This window comes from Pantherophis guttatus, chromosome 2 (genome assembly GCF_059756535.1).
Source record: "Pantherophis guttatus breed Tessera chromosome 2, ASM5975653v1, whole genome shotgun sequence".
NCBI lineage: Eukaryota > Metazoa > Chordata > Lepidosauria > Squamata > Colubridae > Pantherophis > Pantherophis guttatus.
The window spans coordinates 51,057,228-51,076,448 of record NC_142064.1 but is presented as its reverse complement, the minus strand read 5'-3'; the positions used below and the strand labels follow the sequence as shown (position 1 = coordinate 51,076,448).

The 19,221-nt window shown below is 37.7% G+C and overlaps 1 long non-coding RNA gene across 4 annotated transcripts in view; it reads left to right on the top strand.

Moving 5' to 3' along the window:
- The window catches only part of LOC148115107 (uncharacterized), a 197,644-nt gene extending 178,764 nt beyond the window's left edge, over positions 1–18,880 (top strand). For 2 of the 4 annotated variants that reach the window (XR_015732175.1, XR_015732177.1), the window contains 2 exons: positions 9,599–9,747; positions 17,247–18,880. This is a non-coding gene — a long non-coding RNA (uncharacterized LOC148115107). Of the gene's footprint in view, positions 1–9,598; positions 11,547–17,246 lie in introns of those variants that run through there. The other 2 variants (XR_015732174.1, XR_015732176.1) reach the window with 1 other exon arrangement.
- The last annotated feature ends 341 nt before the right edge of the window (positions 18,881–19,221 follow it).

The following is a 19,221-nucleotide window of genomic DNA, read 5'->3' as shown; positions in this document are numbered from 1 at the left end:
ATAAAATATATTTTTCTTTAAAATTGTATTTCTTTAGTTAAAAGTTAGTGTTACCTTTATCTCACAACCTCTAAATATTGGAACAACAATTTAAAGTCTTTCTTTAAAAATATTTCCAAAGTCTGGAAAACACAAATCAAAAGTTTAGCATCATTTCATGTATATTGTCTTAGACCACTTTTTCCCCCCTTTCCATTCAATCATGTCCAATTCACATAAACTGCTTGGAAAAGTTTCTGCCCTTTCTTGGCACAGTTTTTCAAAAATGATTTACCACTGCCTCCTTCCTAGGACTGAGAGAAAATGTGACTGGCCTAAAATCACCCAACAGGCTTTGTATATAAGATGGGACTAGAACTCATGGCTTCCTGGTTTCCAGCCTGATGCCTTAACCACCACACCAAACTAGCTCCCTACACCAATCTTTAACATAAAAATAGTGATTTAAAAATCAGCTGGTTAGAGAAAAATTAAATATTTGACAGATTATTAGAAAATAATCTTTGAAAATATGTGTACCAATGGATAATCCAAATCAATAAGGAATACAGCTGTCAGACTTCGATGCTATCTCAAAATAAATGAATTTCCAAACTCCCAATCTTTAAGGAAATCTTCTCTTTATTTGAGCACAGCAACTGGATCATGACTCGATGCGGACAAGACTGACCTTTTGCCTCCCAATCCCTCCCTTTCTGATCCCCAATTATCTGCTTCTCATTGGCTATCTTCCAAGTCACTCTACTGACTTCTTGTCTCGTCATTGTCCCCCCTCCCTTCATTTCCATGACGACCCAGCTTCAAAGGGATTTAGCAGGCAAAAGTTCAGGGCTTATCTCTCTCCTCTCTACGCCAGCGGTGAGATGCTGACAACAGCATTGCTGATGCATAGAATGTTAACTATGTTAACTAAAGATTTAAAACATAATGGTGCAGAAAGTCTTTTAAAGTAATTTGTAAATTTCTTTACAAATGGAATCAATTTTCCCTTAGATTTCATCAACCCAATAAAATATTGTCATAAGGTGTTGGAAGAGATATAAGAAATGAAGAACTGTTAATCACATATAATGGCTAAAGTATATATGATGGTTTCTTTTATCCAAATCCCAACCTTTCCAGGTAGTATCTGAACAGCCGTGAATAAATATTGGGGATTTTGCTGTCATCTTCTGGGAAAACATGAACACAGTGAAAGCTCATATAGACAGAGATGAAATGCTACTGGTTTGCTCCGGTTTGGGACAACTGGCAGTGATAAAAACTACCAGTTCGGGCAAACCAGTAGTAAAAAAATGCTTTAAAAAGGTAAAAAAAAAGGTTCCGACGATCGTATGGCACAGCTGATTGTCTGATTGTCAATCAGCTGTGCCACCCGATTGTCGGAACCTTTTTTTTTTCTTTTTTAAAGATTTTTTTACTACTGGTTCCGGTGAATAGGTAGTTAAAAAATGCTTTTAAAAAGGTTCCGATGAGCTGTGCGATTGTCGGAACCTTTTTTTTCTTTTTTAAAGCATTTTTTACTACCAGTTCCGGCGAATAGGTAGTAAAAAATGCTTTAAAAAATGTTCCGAAGGTCACAGCTGTGCCGCGCGATCATCAGAACCTTTTTTTTCTCTTTTTTTAAAGCATTTTTAAACTACCAGTTCTGGCGAACAGGTAGTTTAAAAATGCCTTTAAAAAGTAAAAAAAAAACGGTTCCGATGATCGCGCGGCACAGCTGTGATCATCAGAACCTCTTTTTTTACTTTTTTAAAGCATTTTTTAACTACCTATTTGCCCGAAAGGGTAGTATAAAAATGCTTTTAAAAAGAAAAAAAAAGTTGGCCACACCCACCCAGTCACCCCACCACCAAGCAATGCCACCAAGCCACATCCACAGATCCGGTAGCAATAAATTTTACATTTCACCACTGCATATAGAGATAGTAGACAAATAGAGATAGTAAGATTGAAAATGATTTAGGGCCCTAATGTGTATAAATGACTCATGAAAACAAAATAACTTGGGCTTTAGAAAAAAATGATTCATTCATAACAATTACCTACTTATTTATATATGTGTATCAAAGTGTTTGCATAATTCCACAATCATGCCAGATAAATGTTTATGAAAGTTATGTCATGGTGGAAATCTGAATGTTCAAATTGCTATAGAAGGGGACAAAGTCGCCTCAATAGATCCTATAATATTCCAGGCAGAAGTATCTGCAAATAACATGGAATGATTGTCTATTCAGAATATAGCATTGCTGGAGCCAAGTTGGTTGTACTGGCTGGCCTTGATCAATGTATAAGAAAGCATGGCTGTTGTTTATTGTTTATATTTATTAATCCTTATTTTATATCTCTGTAATGTCTATCCTATTTGTCAATCAGAGGGATTGCATTCAATTATTTCCATCCTTCCAAAATAGCTCTACATAAGAAAAATGTTTGGAAAATTCATTTTCTTCCAAGTGTGAGCATAAAATTAAAGAAAAGGTTGTGCCTAAAATGTCAGATATCTCCAATCATGAATAGGGATATGTGGAAAAGTATAGAACTGGTTTTGCAAGATATACTTATGCAATATTCCCATTGATTTTTTTAATGAATCGTTTTTTTCAGCATACACACCCCAAAAGCTTTTTTTTTTTTTAATTTGATTTATATGCTGCCCTTCTCTGAAGACTCAGGGCGGCTTACAATGTGCTCAGCAATAGCCTTCATCCTTTTGTATATTTATACAAAGTCAGCTTATTGCCCCCACAACTGGGTCCTCAATTTACCTACCTTAGAAAGGATGGAAGGCTGAGTCAACCTTGAGCCTTGGCGAGATTCGAACCCTGCAGTAATTGCAGGCAGCTGGTCTTAATAACCAGCTTAATAACAGGGTGCCTTAAACCCCTGTACTACCAAGGCTCTTTATTATAAATATCATATGAACTTTGGAAATGGGTAATACTTAATATATGCAAACACATACTCATAATTTATATTTTTGGAACACAACTATCCCTAATAAATAAACTGATTTTTAAAAAACAATTTTCAAATGCAAGTACTTGGGGTGGGGGGGAGTAATTTGTTTTTCAGTAATGTGGTCAGTTAGCAGATTTAATAGAATCTATTTAGAATTTATTATATGAAACAATTTTAAGTTTTGGAAATAGCTGTATAGGTAGTCTTCAACTTATGGCCACAGCTGGGACCAGAATTTCCATTGTTAAGCAAGTCAGTTGCTTAAAGTGAGTTGTGCTCACTTTTACATCCTTTTTGATATGGTGGTTACTGCAACTGCAATCACTGCAGCTGTTAGGTGAATCAAGCAGTTGTAAAGAATCTGGCTTCCCTCATTGACTTTGCTTGCTGGAAAATGGCTGAGAAGATCACAAATGGTGATCACAGGACCCCAGAATGCTGCTAGCCATTGTCAATTTATGCTGGTTGCCAAGCACCCAAATGCTGATCATGTGACCGTGGGGATGCTGCAATGGTTATATGTGCAACAACTGGTTGTAACTTTCAACATTTACTAAATAAATAGTTGTAAGTCAAAAGACTTCCTGTACATCTTTCAACATAACTAGGTGTTGTTAATATTTCTTGTCATGCTTTTCCTCTGTATTTGAACTTTGGCTAAAAGCAAATAAAATTATAATAATTTCAGCAAAAATCTTAGAAGATAGTAAGTAAAAGAAAAATACCTTTAAAAGCGCCATCCGTTTTAAAAACACAGTTTTGGACATTGCTGATGGAATGTACTGTATATTGTTATAGTATTCATAATGAAAACATTCATTAAAGGAAAGGATCAGATGGCATTGTAAGATTTTAATTTTGATCATGCAATAGGACAGAATTAATATCCAATCCATTACTGAAAGAATTAAGAACATTTGGAGTTAAAGCATAAACAAGCAAAGATATTATTAAAAAGAATCAGGTGGTAATTTGACATGTTAATGTTTCTTCTGAAGTACTATAAACTTGTTATTTATGTACAAATATGATTGGGTTTTGCAATATAGAGTAAGCAGTATCTAGTCCATTGCTGATTCCAGATACAGATCTTCACCAAAGCTAGCACAACTTCACCAAAAACATGACAAGAATTTGGAAGACTGATTGTGAAAGGATGGTTATTATTTCATTTTCCTTGATTATTGAATAAAGCTAGTTAATAATTTCTCAGTGGCTTCTGAAACTTTCAGCAACTCTGTATCTTTCTGAACTATCTCCACAGATAGTCCTCCTGGATTATCTTGAAGTTTGAGATCTGTTTATTTTAGGGAAAGCCATGATGGCTCAGTGGTTAGCCTGCAATATTGCAGATTGTTGGTGGCAATATGCTGACTCAGTAAACTGCTAAGAGCGGGCTGTAAAGCACTATGAAGCGGTATATATGTATAAGTACTGTTGTCATGGTTCCAAGTAATCCTCCCAATCAGTTCAAGACTCAGAGCCTATGGCTTTCTCATAGATCCTGTTTATTGGGTACAGCATATCGGCACATTCAAATGTGAAATTAACTCTGAATAATTTCTGCACTTTGGTATAATTAAAGAATAGATATCGGCTACTCCCCTTGTGTCACAGGTCATGTTAGTCAACCAAGCAGGCGATGAACTTCTCATCACTCCCTCCTGCCACTGCTAGGACACATTGAGCTGACCTTGGTCCTCACGAGCCTTATCGCTGTTATGTCTGCCACTTCTGAGGAAAACATTCTACATAGGATGTGGTATAAACACCTGTGAAATAATAAATTAAAAAGTTGTCTTTATAAAGGCTTAAAATATCTGTCTATCTTAGAACTAAATTATTATGTTGAATTCACTTATGTGAATTTGTAAGATTTGGAAGTAAAGCAGTATATTAGCAATTTACTATTTTCTTTCTTTATTCCCTTACAAGAGCAATCTGTTCCAAATAAAATATGTGTGTGCCCAATTTTTAAGTGGTTCATAACTGCACACCAAGTATGTCCCAAAGATGCTTTTTCAACTGGCAACTGGACTTTCTTGGGTTTTTTTTTAAAAGACATTTCACTTCTCATCCAAAAAGCGAAACGTTTTCAAAGAAAAACAAAAAACTTTGGGACATCTATGACCTAGATGACTGAGAATCTCCATAGACATGCACACCAAGCACTACTAGATGACTTGACAAGGGACTTTAAAAAGTTCAAAGAAGATGCCATTTTAGCTTTCTTCTCCATTGTTCCTTCCCCGTTCAAGTAGACCATTCAACTAGCTAGTGGGCTGAATGTTAGGAAACAACAGGGGTGGGAGAAAAAAAAATTATTACTTTTTTAAAGAAAGTTTGTGGCTTTGCCAAGTCTGCTGATATATCAGTATAGGAAATAAAATCACTCAAGAGAACTGAGATCATTATTAGCACAATGTGTCATATTATAACACTATTAGTGCAATTCACTGAATTACTCCCAGCTAAATGGGTAAACTTCATGCTTTGTATAGGATACAAACAAAATGCTTCTAATCCGGATGGTTTTATTGATTGATAGATAGCTAGATTATTGATAGAAGATTTCCTCAGCTTTTGGAGCATGGAGTAAGCTTACTCAAGCTTTGACAGCAATGAAAAAAATTGAGGACAGTAAGCATGAGTTGGCAGTTCAGCAGTTCGAATCCCTAGTGCCACATAACGGGGTGAGCTCCCATTACTTGTCCCAGCTTCTGCCAACCTAGCAGTTTAAAAGCATGTATAAAATACAAGTAGAAAAATAGGAACCACCTTTGGTGGGAAGGTAACAGCATTCCATGTGCCTTTGGTGTTTAGTCATGCCGGCCACATGACCATGGAGATGTCTTCGGACAGTGCTGGCTCTTTGGCTTTGAAACGGAGATGAGCACCGCCCCCTAGAGTTGGGAATGACTAGCACATATGTGTGAGGGGAACCTTTACCTTTACCTTTAAGTATGAGAAGTGGGAGAGGAATGCGTAGGTTCTTATTTCTATGGTGCAATTTCCCACAGGGTTCCCTAACAATCTCTGCCAATATGGCTGACTATATATGATTATTTCATTAATTCCCTGAACTCAAGGAACTAAAAATGTGATTAGTTCCATCATGCCAATATAATAAACCTTTCAGATATATACAAGCCTTCATTTTCTATTGCATGCTCTAAATTCATGCTTCTTTTACCGGTGCTTCTTAGAACAGCATCAGTTTTCACAAGCTGTCCTACCTCAGTTCCTAACCTCCATCCCACTCATTTTCAGTCACTTGAATTAAGTATTAGATTTTCTTCCTATAAAGTCCATTTGCTAATATCATTTCACCAGAGATAAACCTGCCTATTTTGTGATCTAATCTCAAATAAAGAATAAACCAAACTTTTCTTCAAACATTGAATTATACCATAGCCTAGGCAAAAAAAAGTCAGGAGAAATTAAATAGACTTAATTAGCAATAGACCAGCTGGGTCTGTTCTCTTCTGAGTATGGAAGAGGAGGCAAAATAACCATTTTTTTTCATTGGTGGGGGTGGGGATAAGCCAGCATGGAAAATACCAGGCTATTTGCTTTTTTTGTTTAATTCTTTATGTTATGCCCCTTTTAGACAGAGCAAGTGCTTTGAAACAGAAGTTCTTTCCCTGAAACCATGGAAAAACATCAATATTTGGAACAATATTTGGAACAATTGCAAGTCCCTGGGCAATGCATGTGTCATTTTCAATTTTACAAGTTATGTTACACCAGGGGTGAAATCTATTTACCTTCCCTACCGGTTTGGAAATGCATGCGCCGCCCCTCTGCACATGCACAAACCCTTCTGGGCATGCACAGAGGTTAAAAAACAGGTTACTTCCTGTTAAAACCAGGAAGTAACGACGACTGGGCGGGTGGGCGGAGCCTCGAGCCACCATCGCTACCAGTTCTCCGAACTACTGGCCGTCATTGTTACCGGCTTGGCCGAACCAGTCCAAACCGAGAGCATTTCACCCCTGTGTTACGCCCAAAATGGGCTATACCTTTACATGAAGGTGGGTGATGTAAATTGCTTTCTTTAGAGAAGGACAAACTAAACAGAATGTTGCCACCTCCAATTTCCATAAATGAAAATTTTACAGAAGGTGTGAATTCAAATTACTATAGGTAGTTCTCAACTTACAATCAGTTTCTTAACTATTTGCATTTATGCCAGCTATGGAACATTTGTGAGCTATCACAAATAGTCGCACTTCCTCTCCCCCCCACCCCTCGCCCCCGTGGTTACATGACTTATATCGGGCATATGGCAACCAGTCACTTTTATGATCAGTCACACCATTCCTCAGTCACATGAAAACACCCATTCAAATGAATGAATTCACACTTATGACAGCACTTAAAAGAATTCACATAATAGCTGTGGGTTTACTTAATAACTGCTTGCTTTTGCTTAACAATGTCTGCAAAAAAAGGTCATAAAATCACTTCCGATCACATGGGAACCTTGCCTTAACCTCTGTAACCACTTAACAGATGGATTTCTAATCTCAACTGCAGTTGTAAATTAAGGAGTAGCGGTATATAATGCATGTTAATATGTGGAAAAAATTTCCAGTAATATATAACACTGTGCTACATTTCTGTGTGAGAAAAGCAGTTCTCACAAGTCAAAATAAAGCTACCTGAAATCAAATGAATATGAGACTGGGTCTTATTTTCTGAGAAACATAGTAGTCCATTGCCAAAGCAAGGGACAGATGGAAATCACCCAGGCAACCACCTGATAGTTACTGGTTAACCAGCAGCTACTACAGCTCTGATAGTAGAGATGGGCAAATCTAGGTCTTTTTGACCATAGCCTTCACTTGCTCTTCAGGTAGAACCAGGAATCCAAAATCTCCCAGATTGCAGGTTGTACATCCCAAAGAAAAACAGATTTTTTTTAAAAAAAAAACTCAAATTAGTAGGCTTGTGAATCCATCCTTCCTCTGTTTTTTGGAGATTCAGCCTTAGCTTGTTTCATTCTATCCATAACAACCTTTAGGCATTGGAGATGAACCTCAAGTGCATGTCCTGTTCATCCCAGGATAAAGATATATAACTGGGTATCTTCAACACGGGTGAAATGCTCCCGGTTTAGACCGGCTTGGGCAAGTAAGTAGCTATGATGACCAGTGGTTCGGAGAACCGTAGCAATGGAAGCTGAAGGCTCTGCCCACCCACCCACCCACCCCATTCCCCGGAGTCTGAGAATGCACCATTCCCCGACTCTTACTGCTCACCTTTCTCCCGCAGCTGGCTGTCAGGGAAGGCAAGTGCCCGAAAGGTACTGGAGTCGCTCACTCTCCTTCTTGAATGAGCTGCTCTGATCCATGCGCTGGCTGCGTAAGCGCACACTGTTTATTTAATTCAGCAGCAGGTTGGATGTGTGCTTGCGCAACCAGCGCGTGGACCAGAGCGGCTCATTCAAGAAGGAGAGTGAGCGACTCCGGTACCTTTCGGGCGCTTGCCTTCCCTGACAGCCAGATGCAGAAGAAAGGTGGGCAGTAGGAGTTGGGGAATGGTGCATTCCCCAACTCCAGGGAATGGGGCGGGTGGGTGGAGCCGTGGGAGAAAGGTAAGGACACACCAGCAAAATAGAAATTTAAAAAGTTTTCCTACTGGGTTCTGTGGGCGTGGCTTGGTGGGAGGGAGTCTTGTGACTGAGTGGGCATGGCTGTAAGTGACTTTGAGTTGGCCACACCCACTCAGTCACAGGACACCACCACCACCAAGCCACGCCCACAGAACCAGTAAGGAAAAATTTTAGATTTCACCCCTGCTTCAACATATTAATCATAACTACCCTTGCTGAAGATAGGTGTATGTCATTTTCATGTTAGGAAAGAAAGAGCTACAAAGCATAATCCAGTCACTCAGGGCATAAGTGAACTACTGAATAGATGGGGGCGGGCATTCCCAAATCTCATAGCTGGGCAAAAGTTTATTATGGGTGGTAGTTTCAAATATTTTCCGGGAACAGAAAAGTTGCACTTCCCACATCATAGTCTATTATAGACCACCAACAAGAGAGACCAGTTCTAGCCTATATCCAAAGGATTCTTTAACCACTTGAGGCAGTTGTATAAGGAACATGCATGTAACATTGTGTTAGATTAGAAATTGACATCTGACCTTTAGATTTAATCACTAAAAATAAAATTGTGATCTGCATATTTTCATGTATCTTTGGGTTTTATACAAATTCTGTGAAAGAGGCAATTGTAGCAACACCCACCAATTTTTCCTCCCATCTTGTGTCTATCTAACTTTTTTGTTCACTATAATCTGCAGGATTTCAGGCATGTCACACAGCAGGAAGGGAAAGAAAATGGCCTGTAGCATGAAGCAGATAGGGATGGGTCCTGTGAACTGGAAAGAATTGGTTCTAATGCACTAAACCTCTGTTGGTATGAGTCATGCAAATAGAAACACTGAAATAGAAAATATGTAACAGTTTGATCAATCCCCTCTGATTATTTTTGTGTTCTGTAGGTACTGAAAGAACTCACAGGTTTTATACTCACGATCTAATGTAGGTTGCTATGGGCATTTGTTGCAGTTAGTTCATTGTTGGTGGGTACTGTTCATTTTTTTTTTTTTTTCATTTCAGGCAAGACAACAATGCTGAAAAAGGAAACGGAGCTATTCTTAATGGAAATTGCAACTCAGCAGGAATTTTTGCTCGTATCCACTCAAGCTGAGAATCTTTGCTGGAAGTACAAGCTTCTATCCCTCATCAAGGCAAAGAGTAATGAAAAGGTGCCCATAGAAGCTCAAATTTAACATTTTTAAAATCCACTGATTTAATTCTATTGTATTGTTCAGAAACTCTGTTTTTATAGTTGTGTTAGTGGCAGCACTAAAACCACTTCATCATTTCAACTGATACGTTTTTAATAAATGGGTATTCCCAAATTCAGGGAGATAGGAGTAGGAAGGAACATTGGAAGAATGTAAAAAAGATGATTAACCCTGACCTGAACCAAACTTTTTCTCTGTTATTATTATCCTTGGATCACAAAAGCAATGTTCAACTCTGAAGTGGAAGGAAGTGATGAGAATAGGGGAAAATGGGAACCATATATTTTCATAATTAATAACTGATGCAAATATGCTTTTCCCCAAATTCTCAAATTGATTTTATGAATTAAGAATGAAATATGAATTCAGAAATCTATCTTTATCTTGTAATGTGTTGTTTGGCAATTGGGGAAAAAAAGACTTTTTTTAGGAGTTGGGTTTAAGTATATTTTAATGGATTCATCAAATAAAACACCATAATTAGGTTAACACAGGATGGTGAGTTACAATGTGGATTCATTGATTGATTTGGTTATTATGTGGTTTGAAAACCGACCCAATATATTTATTTATAAACCATGGTTAACCCATTCAGGGTTTGAACAATGCATACAAAAACACAAAGAGCTATTTCAAGGTTATCCAAGTTTTTGTGCATGTCTGATGTATTTTCTTTTAGGAAAAAAAATTCTCAGACTACAGCAGAAAATATTTTTGTTTCAAAACTACTTTGCAAGAAGATAATTAAGAAAAAGGTGCAGAACCTCTTGAGTTCTAGAGTACCAAATGTTTGTAGGAAAGATGACTTAAGACAGGGTGTCAAATTCACGACAACACCTTGTGGTCACATGATGTATTGCAACTTTTTTCCCCTTTGCTAAACTGGGGGTGGGCATTGCTAGCACGTGACGCATTCGGCCCACAGGCCGCGAATTTGACACCCCCGACTTAAAATGTCAGATCTGAGACCTCCAAGCCCAGTCTCATAAATAATCATAATATGCCTTAGGAAACATACAATCAAAATATGTAGCAAGAGGATGGACTGGATATTTTATTAAGGCTTCCCCAAATCTAAGGAGAAAAATGCTTATTTTCTATATTAGTTAGGTCAAAGAAGCAGTACTGTGGTGGCATAATACTTGAATCTTTTAAAGAAATATTATATTAGTTTTTTTAAAAAAGAAGAAACAGGTGTAAATATATATAAAATACCTGGTTTACCAAAAACCTGTTTCATCTCATATTTTAAAATGGATGGGAAATCAGTAGCATAATTCATTTCCTTTTAAGAATGGGGAAAGTAGAAAAAATCATATAGAATGGGGAAAGTAGAAAAAATCAATTTTTCTAATCCATCCTGTTTGTATTGCTTGTTTAAAAGTATTGAAGCATTATTATTATTAAACTAACATTTTGTTGCAAATAGAAGCAGGCATTTGAGGGAGTCCCCAGTTCAGCAGCTTGCATCTTCCTAGTGAGAGGAAATACCCTACAAAGCAGAGAGGGAGTCTGAATTATTTAAGATGAAGGAATAATCTATTCTAATTGATCAAAGAAAAGCTCTCTATAGTGGGATTTTCCATTGGCAATCTGCTTACATTCTGCTATGTGAGCTGCATCCAAAGCAGTCATATTTCCATAATGCAATTTCAAGCAGAATTTGGAGATTGAGAGTTTTCCTTGGTCTGTTGTGCATGTTTGTATGTACGTGATTTAAGCTTTCTGTTAAAGGTGCTGAAAATCAAAGAAGAAAATGATCCTGCAGTGTGTTGAAAACAATTGGATTTTTGTCATTTCTGAAAGGAAATGATATAAGCAAAAATAATCCAAGAAGAAGAAGCATATTGATGGGCGGCTGTGTTTCCTATCAAATGTTTGCCTCTCCCGAGGGACTACAGATTTCAGATGCTTCATCTATCAGAGTGCTTGACAAAAAGCAAGAAAAGGGAAGTTGGGAATTCCCATATCTCCTTTCACAGGAACACCATCTCATTAAATTTCAGTCTGACAAATCTGGCTGAAAGTATTAAGTAATTTTTAAAATGTTGACTTTGCTATAAAGAGAACATAGCACAGAATTAAAAGTGTTCATTTCATAATTCCTTACAATAAATGAAGAAAAAAATAATAAATGAAGAAAAAAAATCTCCAAAAGTTGCATCTAGAAGATTCTGCAAATCTGTGTGTTGGTTTCCAATAATTAGACTATGTTAGGAATGGCAGGTGATAGGACACCCTCTCCACAGAAAACACAAGGCCAGGCTGGACCAACATTTTCAGCTTGTTTTGAGAAGTTTAGGAAAGTCATCAAGGACAAAAAAAATACATCCATTTCACATAATTAAATTCTACCATGTGTCAAAAATTTGGCCCCTGAAGACTTTAAACTGTAAAAACTTTTTTTAGTTCTTAGCCCCAAAGCAATTTCTACCTGTGTGATCCAATTTGTTTTTCAGTGGCTTAATAAGGAAACAAATCAAATAACATTATAGCTTCACATGATTTCATATGGTTTTCATACACACACACACACACACACAGACAGACACACACACCGTGAATAGCAGAGAAGTATTTCTCAGTCCAGAATTGGAATACAATGTATTAAAATGCATCTCAAAAAAAGAGTGCAGCTTTAAAAGTCTTCCAAAGTTCTCCAGCTCAAATTTCCATCTCAAAGGAAGAATACTTTAATTACATCTATTAATTTTCAAAGGAAGGAGTGCAGCACTCCTTTGCAGGCATAAAATATGAGGAATGCTCCATCATCCTCCAAGGGCAGGGGTATCAAACCCGCAACCCGTCAGCCAGATGCGTCATGCGCTGACCACGCCCACCCATTTTAGTGAAGGGGGAAAGTTGTGATACGTCACATGATGACAATGTGACACTGTGAGTTTGACACCCCTGTCCTAGGGCATCTTGGATTTTGCCATTGTAGATTTTAGTTTCTTTCTAAGCATTTTGAAGCAGCAACTTTTCTATGATAGCTTACTTGTGAACAGCCTCTATGTTAATGCACTACAACAGCAATCATCCACAGGAATGGAACAGGATTCCAACAGGAATCAGCAGAATTCAGAAAAAAAGGAAATTAGGTAGTCGTAGAATAGCAATAGCAATAGCACTAATCTTATATACTGCTTCACAGTATTTTACAGCCCTCTCTAAGTGGTTTACAAAGTCAGCATATTGCCCTCAACAATCTGGATCCTTTTACCGACCTTGGAAGGATGGAAGGCTGAGTCAACCTTGAGCCGGTGAGACTGGAACTGCCAAATTGCTGGCAGCCAGCAGTCAGCAGAAGTAGCCTGCAGTACTGCATTCTAACCACTGCACCACCACAGCTTTTGGAAGAAAATATTTGTAGCTGAGGATTGAACTGTGGGGTTCTTGGTGCCCTCTAAACTTAGTTGTTTTCTTGTAGATATTTTGTTACCAAACTAGGTAACATCATCAGTGCTAGCAGGGAGTGGGGTTTGTTCTCATTCTATATTCTAGTGGCTTGCCCTGTCAGTGTTGGTGGGAGTGATCTGACTGGTTCCTTGATTGGGTTCTTGTTTACTATTAGCTTCTTTGGCAGTTTCTTGAACATCAACGAGTAGTCAGAAAACATGATAAAAACTACTTAATTTCACAACACATGGGCAGACTTAACCATTGTTTTTAATGGCCAAACAATGTCGACTGGTGGCCCCCAGGGGGAGAGCCTTCTCTGTGGGGGCACCTGCCATCTGGAATGAGCTCCCCCCGGAGATACAGAGGATTCAAGACTTACGCATCTTCCGCCGCGCCCTAAAAACGTTCTTATTCCAACAGGCTGGTCTGGCCTAACTCTTCCTTTTAAATTGGGTTTTTAAATGTTTTTTAGATAAATTGGATGTCCTAAATTTTGTTTTTTGAGCCTAAATTATTTAATCTGTTTTTAATAGTTTTTTAACTTTTGTATGTCTTTGTATTTTATCTTGGCTGTTCACCGCCCTGAGTCCTTCAGGAGTAGGGCGGTATACAAATATGATTAATAAATAAATAAATAAATAAACTGGGAAACTGTGAGCGCCCTAGACTAAGTCAAGTCCTAAAATGCTAGAGAATTCCTGGAAGACTGACACTCACACAAATTGGCCATTAGCAGGCACACAGACATAAACAACACATACATACCATTCAAAAGAGATGATTAAGAAGCCAAAAAGGAAACAAAAAGATCTAAACACCTCCTCACCAGCAATCAACCCCCAGATGAGCAGAGATTAACACCAAGATTAACATTAGACCAACAATCAAGAAGCAAACAATACCTCAATCAAGGACAGTTACATTTTCATTTGATAATGAAAATATATAGTAAAGCAACCAAGCTCAGAGAACACAAAGAGTCCCTAAAATCAGGTTTCAGGTAGCACTGTCATGTTTTAGGTGACATTTTATGATCCTGCCTGAAAACGAGAATATTGAAAGGTTACCCATTGTTTGCGATGTTGGCCTGAATCTGTTACAGCTTTTAACAAACATTAAGTTGTAGAAGAAAAGAATTCTTTGTTCAGCTTTAGAACATTCTCTTTCATTATGGGATATACAATGAAGAAGAAATTGCCAGTTGTTTTCTTTTTTAAAGCTATCATTTGTTAAAGCTTAAATTAGAAACATCTGAAATGTAACAGATGTGGTAGTATATAATTTTCTTCATGTGAGCAGATCCAATTCTTAATGCCCCAGTAGGAGACTTATTAGCTATGCTTTTGCCCTTGGCTCCTGCTTCATGAAGTCAAATCAAACCAGCAAGATTGTCTCGATTGGAAAATGCCAGGTCGAAAGGAGGGGGAAGAGACAAAAACCTTGAAAAGGTGTTAGCAGAAGATAATCTTTGAATATCTTCTACTCAAATAATCCTTGAGTATTAATCCAGGTCTTGAATAAACAGTGATTATATGAGCCATCTTTGAGCCAATAACAAACTTGCTCCCAACATACAGATTTATTTCAAATTTATAGTTCTATAATTCTCTTTGATGAAAGCTGAAATGACTCCAGTAATGACGGGTAGTAGATGGCAGCTACCCGTGCCATCTACGACAGAGTAGGCTTTCTGGAAGTCAAATGATTTTACTTAAATAAAAGAGAAGGACATTTTCAAGCACAAATGGACTTGAAAATGAGACTTTTGGGATTGCAATGTGCTGATTGATTTAATTTGGATCCCTATACTCTATGCCACGGGTGTCAAACTTGCGGCATCACGTTGCTATCACGTGATGTATCATGACGTTTTTCCCCTTCACCGAGCTGGGGTGGGCGTGGCTTGTACGTGATGCATCCGGCCCGTGGGCTGCCAGTTTGAAACTGCTGCCTATGCCTTCTAACTCTGATTCTATTAATAGAAGCAGCTGTTCTCAATCTTTGCTCTTTCAATGTTTTGGACACTACAATACCTATTACTTCCATACTGTAAGTATCTTAACTGGAATTGATGTTAGATTCAGACCAAAACAGTTAGAGAACAGCAAATGTGATAAAACTAAACTAGAACCTAGAGACTGGCTTCACATATTCTGCCAAATCTGTGAATGGGTTTTGTATAACCTGAGCACGTAAACCCAGCCACAGTGGAATGCAGTATTGTAAATGCTATTTCTGGAAAGCTTTCAGAATTGCAAAACATTAGCAGCCTAATACTCAAATTGATCATCTTGACTTAAACGTCTAACCACTATTCTTAGATATTCTGTGAAATAGTGGGATTGTTCCTATTGATGGGAAAATATTTAATCATAACTAGTCATTACAGATCTAGTTCCCATTTCAAGATTAAGCTGGGATTTAAGGATAGCATTTAAAAATGGAGAGGATTACTAGTCTGATAGAGTTATTATCAATGTTTTAATTTTATCTTATTAAGATGGTGTTTTTTACATTTTTAAAGAATAGAAGCCATTTGCAAAAATCCATTTTGAAAAGCAGAGTAAAAATAAATTAAATACTCAAATATTGACAAAGGATTTCAATAAACTAGCAAATCACCTGCCACTTTCAAAACTGTTTCAGATCCCACTGCCCAAGAATAAAGATGCATATTGAACGCATTGAATGCAAGAAGGGGCATATTGAATAAGTCAATATGGCAGCCATCACAATCATATGACTGAAGCTCCACCCTTTTTAATCATCTTAATTTTTGAGCATTTTTGTCAAAAAGATGGAACTATTATTGTCAATAAATTACTATGAATTCATTGTTCTCAAGACTAAGAAAAAAATATATTTCAGGCTAAAAAAACTGAATACAGGTAGTCCTCAACTTACAATAGTTCTGTTCTGTCCCCGTCTCTCACATGCACACAAACAGATAGCCACGGGTTAAATAAACTGGCAAACAACCAATTCTTCCGATAAGAAGCTTGGCAGCAACCCAGTAGCTGCTTGCCAAGAACTTTACTCAATAAACAAAATACGCACAGTCAAGAATTGTCCAGTTCATAAAATAAATCCAAGGCCGATAATGTTGTTTCCAAAGATGCAATGTGACTCGATAGTAGTTAGTTTTGTCTGTCACAGAGTCTGAATGGCCACCTCACCCCCTTTTATACCCTGTGGGGTGTGGTCCAGTGACTCAGCTTAATCTCTGGCACGCCTTTTCTTCTGTTGCACGCGCTTATCTCTGCGACGCTGCCGGTGATCCAGCAAAGACTCATTTCCCACCTGTGGCTGTGTGGACGTGCTTGGCCCCGGCCCTATCTCTTGCCCTTCGGCGGACGCCGAAGGCATTGCCAGAGAGGAGGGTCCTGGAGAGGGAGGCCTTGCCAACTCCTCTCCTTCACTCTCGGAGTCCTCTCCTGCCGATGACACAGGCTCAGGTAACGGAGCCACAACAAGTTCAGTGACCATTCAAAGTTACAATGGGACTGGAAAAAGTGACTTACAACCATTTTTCATATTTACAACTGTTGCAACATCCCCATGGTCACGTGATCAAAATTCAGATCCTTGGCAACTGATTCATATTTTAATGATTGCAGTGTCCTAGGATCATGTGATCACCTTTTGAGACCTTTTGACAAACAAAGCCAATGGGGAAGCCAGATTTACTTAATAACCATATTACTAACTTAACAACTGCAGTGATTCACTTAAAAACTGTGGCAAAAAATGGGGCAAAGCTAACTTAACAATTGTCTCACTTAGCAACAGAAATTTTGGGGTCAATTGTGGTCATAAATTGAGGACTACCTGTAGTAATTTTCCTTACTGTCCAAGAAATTTTTCTACGATAAAGGAGGAAACTGCAATCATAATTCTCACTTTTTCTTGTTTAGTGATTGTCTGGTTCTATAGCCTTGGACATCTTTAAAAAAACCTTGGTGGAGAGATGAATGGATACTCTATGCTTATCATCTGAATCATCACACATTTTTATGTATTTATGTATTTAATGTATTTTATTTCTTTTTCTCCAGGAGCTGAAGGCAGCAGATTTAAGATTCTCTTCTCCTTTTTTTCCTTATAACAGCCACCTTGTGTGGTAAATTCATCAGAGAGAGCAGGAATGACCCCACCCCCAAATCATCTGGTGACCTTTCCCATCTGGAAGCGAAGTTGAACTGAGGCCTCTGGAATCTAGTTCGGCTTCTGAACTAATGAACCACATTGTCTCTCTCACACAAAAAGCAGAAACATCCATGTTGAGGGGGGAAAAATCAAGAACTTCAATCTGAGGAAATAGTTAATTAGACTATTTGGATGCTTGAAATCTACATAGGGCCAGTTGCTTAAAAACATTTAAAAGCAGAGCAAAGCATGGCTGATGTTTAAGACCGCTGTGTGTCAGTTATACCCTCAGGCAGCAATTGTGTATTCACTGAGTCAGGAATAAGCCTCACTCAACTCAATTAAGATGTCATTCTCAATAGATATGGGCAGGATTGAACCAGATGGCAATATGTTCTTATCGGATAAGACTAAAAACCCTCAAGTTATGCTCAACTTGATGACTCCATCCATGGCATCAGTTTGAAGGCAGGCTGCCATTGCCTTGTCCCAGGAATATTGTTTTAAATTTCCTATATAGCCATATTTTCTAACAGTCTGCCATCAAAGTGCTAACCAAGAGTAAATTGCTTAGCTCTGTTTTAGGTCAGATGGATACTGCCACCAGCTGCCTTATAAAATACAAAACTGGTGTTATACTTGATTATTGATTTGCTTGATGGATTGATCAATCAGTTGCAACAGCAATTCTGAGCAGTTTACAATTAGATAAAGGCATAAAAAAATAAAGGAACTAAAAGCAAACTACGACAAATACCTAGAGCTGAAAAACAGAAACACAGAATCACAGAAGCTACCTATTGGATAGACAATGTGTGGTGTAAAAAGTACCTTTCCCATACATATAGGAGTTGCATTCATGTGAAATACCCTTGTAAGAATATTTTCAGCAAGTTGAATTGACCCTAAATGGTGACAGGAAGCAGAATCCTTCAGGAACTATGGCCCAAAAATCAAATTGCTTCTATGTATTGACCATTTCTCAAAGTAGTATAGTTAGTGTGCTGACATAGTAGGAAAGGATAAATAATACTAATAATAAGATTTACAGAAATGAGTATATCTAAAAATTTCAACATCACACTCTGTGACATTTCCACTCTGTCTGCTTTTTCCTGTGTTTTGTCTTTGCAATATAATAGGTAATGCAGGTACACCATCATTGCTGACGAGAAGCAGCTGTTCCAGCCAAGCACATTGTTAATATTGTCTGAGAAAGGATGAAACTATCACCGTATAAAGCTGCTATATATTCATAAATTATACCCAGGATTTGCTTAAAGCTTGCTTAGATGTAGAAACAAGGAATGATTTCTTCCTCCCACAATCATAATTTATCCCAGAATTTTTAATGCTACAGTCAGGACATCTGTAACTGAGTCCTAAGATCTATTCTCAAACTAATTTCCTGTACATTTTAATATCATATTAATATTTTAAAATTGTCACTTTAATTTCAAAGATTATTTTTGGGCTTTATAGTAGACATCTGTAGATAATATTTGAAAAGTAAAAAAACAACAACATTTGATTGATAAGTTCAAAGTTTGCTTCTTAATTTAACCATTCCTTCTCTTTTTGAAAAAGCTGTCTTCTTAGAAATATACCCACAGATTGTGAGTACCAAGCAATTAAAATTTTGAATTAATGAAATAACAATACCAAACATCCTTCTCAAACCAAAGAAGTAGAGGAAGAAAGTTAGGGTACCTGAGTCTGCAGTTGATAGAGTCAGTATGTCACAGATAAATCAAGCTCAGAGAAACTTGAAAGCATTTTGGCAAAAGTGCTGAGAATACTAAGAAGTTTAGCAGACAAGTTATGCAAGGCAACCTTGAATGAACTGGGCATAGCAAGAGAGAGAAAATGAAGAGGGCATATTGA